This window comes from Lactuca virosa, chromosome 4, assembly GCF_052849685.1.
Source record: "Lactuca virosa cultivar CGN04683 chromosome 4, Lactuca_virosa_CGN04683_v6, whole genome shotgun sequence".
NCBI lineage: Eukaryota > Viridiplantae > Streptophyta > Magnoliopsida > Asterales > Asteraceae > Lactuca > Lactuca virosa.
In genome coordinates, this window is record NC_136429.1 from 489772021 (window position 1) to 489780830 (window position 8810).

Consider the following 8810-nt stretch of genomic DNA (forward strand, 5'->3'; position numbering starts at 1 on the left):
AGAGGCGATGGAGAGCGAGATTCAGTCCATGTATTACAATCAAGTTTGGAACTTGGTTGACAATGTATCGGGTCGTAAGACAGTCGGGTGCAAATGGATATTCAAGAAGAAGACCGACATGGATGGGAAGGTACACACTTTTAAGGCGCGACTGGCTGCGAAGGGCTTTACTCAAACTCCGGGAGTTGACTATGATGAGATCTTCTCACCAGTAGTGAAGATTATGTCTATTAGGGTTATGCTAGCCATAGCTGCATTTCATGATTATGAAATATGGCAAATGGATGTCAAAACCGCTTTCCTTAATGGAAAGTTGATTGAGGATGTTTACATGAGTCAGCCAGAGGGTTTTGTCAATGCAAAGTACCCTAATAGAGTGTGTAAACTTGAGAAATCCATTTATGGATTGAAACAAGCATCTCGCAGATGGAATCTTTGTTTCGATGAGAAATTCAAAGAGTTTGGTTTTTAGAGAAGCGAGGATGAGTCTTGTGTGTATGTCAAGGCTAGTGGGAGCATAATTAGCTTTCTGGTGTTGTATGTGGATGACATACTTCTCATAGGAAATGACATCCCAACCTTGCAGGAGGTTAAGTCCCGGCTTGAGAAGTGTTTCGCTATGAAGGACCTCGGAGAAGCTGCCTATATTCTTGGGATAAGGATATTGAGAGACAGGAGTAAGAGACTAATTGGACTTAGTTAAAGTACCTACCTGGAAAAGGTGTTGAAAATATTCAACATTATGGATTCCAAGAAAGGTGACTTATCGATCCAGAGCAATGCCAAACTGAGTAAAACTCAGAGTCCGAGTACAGAGGCTGAGATAGCTGAGATGAGTCGAGTACCATATGCTTCTGTTGTTGGCTCGATCATGTATGCTATGACTTGTACTTGCCCTGATGTGGCCTTTGCTTTGAGCATGGTCAACATATATCAAGGGAATCCTGGAAAGGCTCACTGGACTGCAGTAAAGAACATTCTCAAGTACATGCGGAGGACTAAGGACTGGGTCCTTACCCTCGGTGGGAGTGATGACTTAAGAGTGGTGGGGTATAGTGACGCCATCTTTCAGACTGACAGAGATAATTTCCGCTCTCAGTCGGGCTGGGTATTTACCCTGAATGGAGGAGCAATAACTTGGAAAAGTTCCAAGCAGGAGACAGTAGCTGATTCAACGTGCGAATCAGAGTACATAGCAGCAAGTGAGGCGGCAAAGGAGGAAATATGGCGGAAGAACTTCATCGGAGACCTTGGAGTTGTACCAACTATAAAGGAGCCTATGGAGATTTTCTGTGACAGCGAGAGTGCAGTTGCCTTAGACAAGGAACCAAGGGATCATGGCAGATCCAGGCACATCGACAGAAATTATCACTTCATAAGACATCGAATAGAAGAAGGACTCCTCGTGGCAAAGAGGGTATCGTTAGAGGAGAACCCAACAGATCCCCTCACGAAGGGACTGAGTAGGGTTAAGCACTTACAACATGCGAGGCGCATCAGGCTGAAGGACGATATTAGTTTTAATGATTAGATAGTTTTGAAACTTGTAATAGTTGAAATGTAATTGACATTTGATGATTAAATAAAAAGTGTTTTTTATTTATAAGTAATGTTACTATCTTGTGTCAATCATTTACTATTGTTTCATTTTGCATGTTTTGACTTCCAGAATAATTATATTATTAAAACTATCCACAGTCGATCATACTTTGGAAGTAGGTATTGAAGCAAGATTGTCATGAATTTGGCTTGTAGATTGTCTGGATTGTATTAGACATAGCAAAGGATTGCTACAACATTCATGAGTGCTCATAAGGTCTGAGTATTGGATTAAACCCACGCTCACTTGTATCACTTCATGGAATTTATCTCGAATGATCGTGAGACGATAATATCATATAAGTCTTCAAACCAAGAGATATGAGTTGTTGACTATGAGTTGGTTGTACATTGATAGTATGAAACCACATCAGTAACTTGATGCTATAAAACGTGTTGTTGTGTACAATTTAACAAGTAGTTAGTACAAGCATATGAGTCGAACTTTATATGTTCCTTTTAGTCCTTGGAGGATTAAAAGCGATATCTTGGGCCCCTCGATGATTTTGTTTTGACTTATGTGCCAGGCCCGGTCAGAACTAAATTGATGTGTTCGATTAAGTTCTATGTCAAACAAATTGGAAATCGGGAAACAAACTGTTGGACAATAAGTATGACGTCGTTCCATGTATTTGTCTGGCTGATATCTTGAGAACAGAGGATTATATGATCACTTATCTAAAATGGCGCGTCACAGTTTGACATAGGCTTTTAAGAGCTACGACTGCTAGTCGGTGTTTTAAGTCGTACTTGCAGCTATAGTTATTAGACTTATCCAAGTGGGAGATTGTTGGATAAGGTGTCTAAGTCCATAACTATAATTGGTATGTACTTGACCCGAGAGTAGCATGGTCCATTTGGGTTGCATGTCACCAAAACATTTGTAAGGATGGACTTTTGAGAAGAGGCTATCTATGATTTATTAATATATTATAAGTTCTAATATATTAATATGAAATCATATTATTTAATTAGTAACTATCAAGAATTAATTTGGAATTAATTTAGTGATCAAAAGAGACTAATTAAATGTAAGGGGTTGATTTGGTAAATCAATGATTCTTATAGTGTGGGCCTATGGTTATTTAGGTTGGGCTAAACCAACATGGTAGTCCATGGAGGTTTAACCCATGGAGCCTAAGTAAGATGAAAGGTCATGCACATTAGGGTTTACATGGATGTAACCCTAATCCTTGCCACACTATATAAGAAGCCCTTTAGCTCATGAAATCGGCCACTAGAGTGATCTTTGGAAGAGCATAGCCGATTTTGAGTGCAAGTAATCCTCTCTTAAGTCCTCCATTGTTGGTGGTGGTGTGTGAAGCATTTGAGGCATCACATTTGGGGTGCTAGGCTCTTAGAGGTCCAAGGAAACAAGCTACAAGAAAATGTATGTCATCTAACTAGTTTTGTTATACAAGTACCCATGTTTTGTATGCTAGTTAGGGTAATGCTTTGGAAAATCAAATTGCATGTATAATTAGAGAAAACATAGATCCAAAGCATTTAGGGTTGTATGTGCACCTTAAGGTTGTTAGAGTGCTCAAAACCCATCAGATACAACCCCCCTTACTGACCCACTAATGATTAATGGCATGAAAATGGCATATAACAATTATTGATTATATAGCTCAAACAATAACAGAGAATTAAACCAAAGATAAGGCTTACCCAAAACGATACAAATTTCCAAACAACATAAATACTGATAACAACCGAAGAGAAAGCAAAAGATAACGTACCCGCAATATCACCTGCTGGAGTCCTGGCCTCCCTTGTCTGACACTGCAATGCTCGGATCCTCTCTGCTAGGGCTCTTGCCCTACCCTCATGACCATCAGTGATCCTTAAAGTAGCCGGAGCAGGTGCACTCACTGCTCCTCCCCTCAACATTGGACAATCGGCCTTCTTGTGGCCCACTTGGTTGCAGTGAAATCATAACGGGCTTGCCCCCTGAGGTCAATCCCTGTTGACATGACCAACCCTGCCACACTTGTAGCAGCCCATACCCCTAGAACGACAAACTTCATCGCGCAGTTTCACGCACGTGCTGCACTAACCCCGACCCTGCTGGCCCCTCAAACGCCGATCCGAAGTCTTGGATCTCTTCCCGAGACCCTCCACTACCTGCACCTGATATGGCCCCCTCTTCCCCAGGTGCTCCAAATCGATCTCCCGCTCTCGGGCTCTAGAAATCATATCATTCAGGGTCTTGCACCTCGATATACTCATAAACTCCCTGATGTCATCCCTCAACATATCATGATACCTTACTGTAACATCCGGATTCCCATGTACATTATTTATCCTTTATTTTGGAGATTTTGGGAGGGACTCGGCGAGTTGGTGCTTAGACTCGCCGAGTAGAGTCGCAAATTCCATCCGGGTTAATGACCGGATCCGGCGAGTCGACTAGTGGACTCGGCGAGTCCGTGCTGTTTAATGAAACCCTAATCCCCGGGGTTTGAGACCTATTTAAAGGGGCTTATAGCCACCAAGTGCGGCTACCAGACCCCTGAGTGAAACCCTAAGCGATCTAGAGCAATTGTGAGGAAGGAGAGGCCATTTTTGATCCTTGTGTGGGTGTTTTTGCAAGAAGAAGGTGACCAAGGCAAAGAAGGAGCTGAAGAGGGTGTTATTCTGTGGATTTCAGAGCCTAAGAACTTCAGATTGAGGTATATTTTGATCCTTCTTCAGTTTTGGGTGTTAATCCTTGAGAGTTAGGATTTCTAGCCCATTTAGAGTATGATTGATGGTGCAATTGGTCCCTTCTTGTGTTGAGGATTTGGATCTAGATCCAAAGAGGTCCAGAGACCTTAACTCCTTGATCTTTATGGGGTGACATTGGGTGATATGAGCTTAGGTTGACATATTAAGGCCATTTCTTCAAATAGAGCCATTGGGTCCTTGCATGGGCATCAAGATCCAAACTTTACGTGTTTGTATTGCTTAAGGAGGTCAGATCTATAGATTAGAGGAACGGATCTGACCTCAGGAGGTCTTTTGAACTTGAGCATGGCGTAGACTCGCCGAGTCCCAAGAACAGACTCGGCGAGTAGGGCTAGGGTTTCCCATAGTTCACTCAGTGTGTACTTGCCGAGTTGGGGGAATGACTCAGTGAGTCAGAAGGAATTAGAGGACTGGAGTTCAAAGCGGAACTCGCCGAGTTCATGATGGGACTCGGCGAGTTGAGTCGGGGTGGCCCCGTGATTCATGCCAGGTGTAACCCGTCGAGCAGGGGAAAGACTCGACGTGTCATGCGAGACTAGAGGGATAGTGGACACGTGTAGACTCGCCGAGTCGCCCAAGTGCACTCGGCGAGTCGGGTCAAAGTTTGACCGTTGACTTTTGTTGACTTGGAGGGTTTGGTCAACAATGGGGTCTTTGTGTCAAGAGAGGGGTAAAATGGTCTTTTACCCTTCTGAGGGTGCCAAGAGAGAGTTGAGTCTAGTCTCGAGAGTTATATTTATAAGAGTATTTACTTTATGTGATTAGGCGGAGGCTAGGCCATAGTTCTACCGAGTCAGAGATTTACCGAGACATCTGAGGTGAGTCTTCTCACTATACTTTACCTAGAGTGGTAACAGAGTTATGTACTAGTGTACTGTTGAGTTATGTGCCAGTGTACTTGTATGCTATTTATGTGTTATTGTGATACGTGATATGCATGATTCAGAGTTTCCAGAGATAGGACCAGTGGGTCCATAGAGTTAGGACCTTTGGGTCCATAGAGTTAGGGCTAGAGGGCCCACAGAGAGTTGGGACTGGAGGGTCCCACTGAGACACACTGACCAGAGGGTCAGCAGAGTTATAGCCTTGAGTGGCTAATATGTGTTAGAGTGGTATTTTGGGGAACTCACTAAGCTTTTATGCTTACAGTGTTATGTGTTATGTGTTTCAGGTACCAGTGATGATCGCGGGAAGGCGCCGACATGATTCGTACACACACGTGGAATTTTATGTATTTCGATTTTGGGAAATGTTTTGTGAAACAGAGATATGATACAATGAGATTTTATTAATAAAAGAGAATGAAAAATGTGTGTTTGGAAATGTGAAAAATTGTTTGAATTTTTACGGTGTTACAAGTTGGTATCAGAGTCTTGGTTTGAGGGATTCGGATGCATCTTCGGGCGTATCTGAACTCAAATCGAGAATTTGAGAAAATTTTGATAACAAAACAATTTTTGAAGAGTAAAAAGAGTTTCGAGACAAACAGAGCAGAGCCGTGTGTACGATCAGCCAGCGCCCGAACGATGATTTCCCAAAATACCCTTGCAATAAGTGTTATGAGATATATTATGTTATAATATATGATGAGTTTTGTTATGCATGCTAGAGTAGACTAGGTATTCTTATTAGGACTAGAGTGGCCTGATATGTGATGCCTTAGTCTAGGAGTTTTGCTGCTAGGGATACTTGAGAGTGTTTAGATAGCAGCGAGGAGCTTATGAGAGATCTACTAGTGAGTAGCATATGATTAAAGAGAGTAGAGTACTTGGGACTTGGGACTCTGGGAGGAGGACTTGGGATGAATGCTGATGCGGTGTGGACGGTAGTATTGGGCCCGTACTACTGAAGACACCGGGTTAGTGCGCAGTCCAAGTAAGAATCCTTAGAGTACTAAGGAACAAGTAGGGTGGAGTTATCGAGTGTGAGTATACTCGAGCGAGTCCCTAATATTCTTTTGTCATATTTCAGAGGGAGATCATGGCTGGGACATGCCACACACCAGGGAGCAGCGGTACTAGTGATGAGGAGATCCGTAGGATCATTCACGAGGAGGTGGCTGCGGCCATCAGGGCAGAGATACCAGAGATGTTCGGGTCTATCAAGACCACACTGATAGAGACATTTGACGAGAAATACGCTGCTCTTTCTGAGGCTGCGGTTGCTGCGGCCACTGCAGCTATAGTTGCGACTAGGCCGCAGGGTGGTGATGCGTTGTTGTTTCGTGAGTTCAGCAACACAAAACCACCGGAGTTTGATGGGAACCAGGACCCGATTGCAGCGATGAGGTGGATATCAGACATAGAGGGGTGTTTCTTTACTTGCTCATCTCCAGAGCATTTGAGAGTCCGGTTCGCGTTGAACCAGCTTCGCTTGGGAGCGAAGGACTGGTGGAAGTTTGTGACGGCGTACTATTCGCCTACTGAGCTTGCTGCAGTGACCTGGGAGAGGTTCACTGCTATGTTCCGAGATGAGTACGTTCCCCAGGTGGAGAGGGAGCGTTTGGCCCAGGAGTTTCTGACCCTCAAGCAGGGTACTGAGTCTGTTACAGTGATTACGAGGATGTTCCATGAGAGGGCGATGTTCTGCCCAGAGCGCGTGTCCTCCGAGCAGGCACGTATGAGCCGATATATGAGTGTGTTGAGGAGGGATATACGAGAGTTCGTGGCAAACTCGACGTACCGGACATTTGCTGAGCTTCAGGCAAATGCCCGGAAGAGGGAGATAGAGCTGGAGACCCAGGCTAGGGAGGAGGCTGAGTCTCAGGGGAGGGATCGGCGACCGGCGCAGTCTCAGTCGGCAGCCAAGCGGGCCAAGCCCGCTGATTCGAGATCTGAAGTCAGAGGGGCCGCACTTGTGGCAAGAGCCACGATGGGGTGTGCAGAGCGGGGTCCTGCTACAAATGTGGCAAGGAGGGGCATATGGCCAAGGATTGCCCCAAGGGGTTTGCAGTATGTTTTCACTGCAACCAGACCGGACACCGGAAGGCAGAGTGTCCACAGTTATGAGGGACAGCACAGGGAGCATCTCAGGGATCTGCCCCTGCTGCAGTGAGAGCTACAGACAGTCGCCCCGTTAAGGCCGAGGCACCGAATGCACGAGGGAGAGCCTTCCAGTTGACCGCGGAGGAGGTTCGCGCAGCGCCCGATGTCGTGGCTGGTATGTAATCTTTCATGTATTTTTTTTTTTTGAGATATTGTGCTTATATCATGATATGCGTAGGTACTTTTCTTGTGAGTTATGTACCTGCTCTAGTGTTATTTGACTCGGGTGCGAGTCGGTCTTTTGTATCTTTGGCTTTTAGCCAGCACATCAGTATTAGTCGAGAGGCGTTGAGTCGACCTCTGAGAGTCTCCATAGCTGATGAGAGGGCGGTGTATGCCACATAGGTGATTCGAGGTTGTGTACTCGAGATTTTCGGAGTGGAGTTTCCGATTGACTTAGTTCCTATCGCGATGGGAGATGTCTGTGTCATCGTGGGCATGGACTGGTTGAGCAGATTTGGGGCGGTTATCGACTGCGAGCGACAGCTGGTGACCATACGAGACCCTAGTGGGGGAGTTCTTACGGTGTACAGCGAGGGTACACGTTCTGGGTCGGCATTTTGTTCGGCCGCTAGAGCGAAACAGAGTCTACAGCAGGGCTGTAAAGGGTTTGTGACGTATGTGATGGATACGAGGGTTGATGCAGAGAGACCGAGGTCGGTCGATGAGGTCCCGATAGTGCGTGAGTTCCCGGATGTTTTCCCCGAGGAGTTACCGGGTGTGCCTCCCGAGAGGCAGGTAGAGTTCCGTATCGATTTGGTTCCGGGGGCAGCGCCTATCGCCAAGGCGCCCTATCGCCTTGCGCCACCAGAGATGAAGGAGTTATCCTCGCAGCTTCAGGAGCTGCTGGGGAAGGGTTTTATACGGCCGAGTAGCTCGCCGTGGGGGGCGCCGATCCTTTTTGTCAAGAAAAAGGATGGTTCACACCGGATGTGCATTGATTACCGGGAGCTGAACAAACTGACGGTCAAGAACCGTTACCCCTTACCGAGGATCGACGATTTATTCGATCAGTTGCAGGGAGCGTCTTGGTTTTCCAAGATCGATTTGAGGTCTGGATATCATCAGATGAGAGTGCGAGATGAGGATATCCAGAAGACAGCGTTCAGGACTCGTTACGGGCATTACGAGTTCGTGGTGATGCCTTTTGGGCTCACCAATGCACCAGCAGCGTTCATGGATCTCATGAACAGGGTGTGTAGACCGATGTTGGATCGCTCGGTGATCGTGTTCATCGACGATTTATTGGTGTATTCGAGATCTAGAGAGCAGCACGAGGAGCATCTGAGAGAGATTCTCGGGGTATTGAGGACGGAGAGGCTTTATGCCAAATTCTCCAAGTGTGATTTCTGGTTGCGAGAGGTCCAGTTCTTGGGGCATCTTGTTAATCAGAAGGGGATATTGGTCGACCCGGCCAAGATTGATGCGGTTATGAGT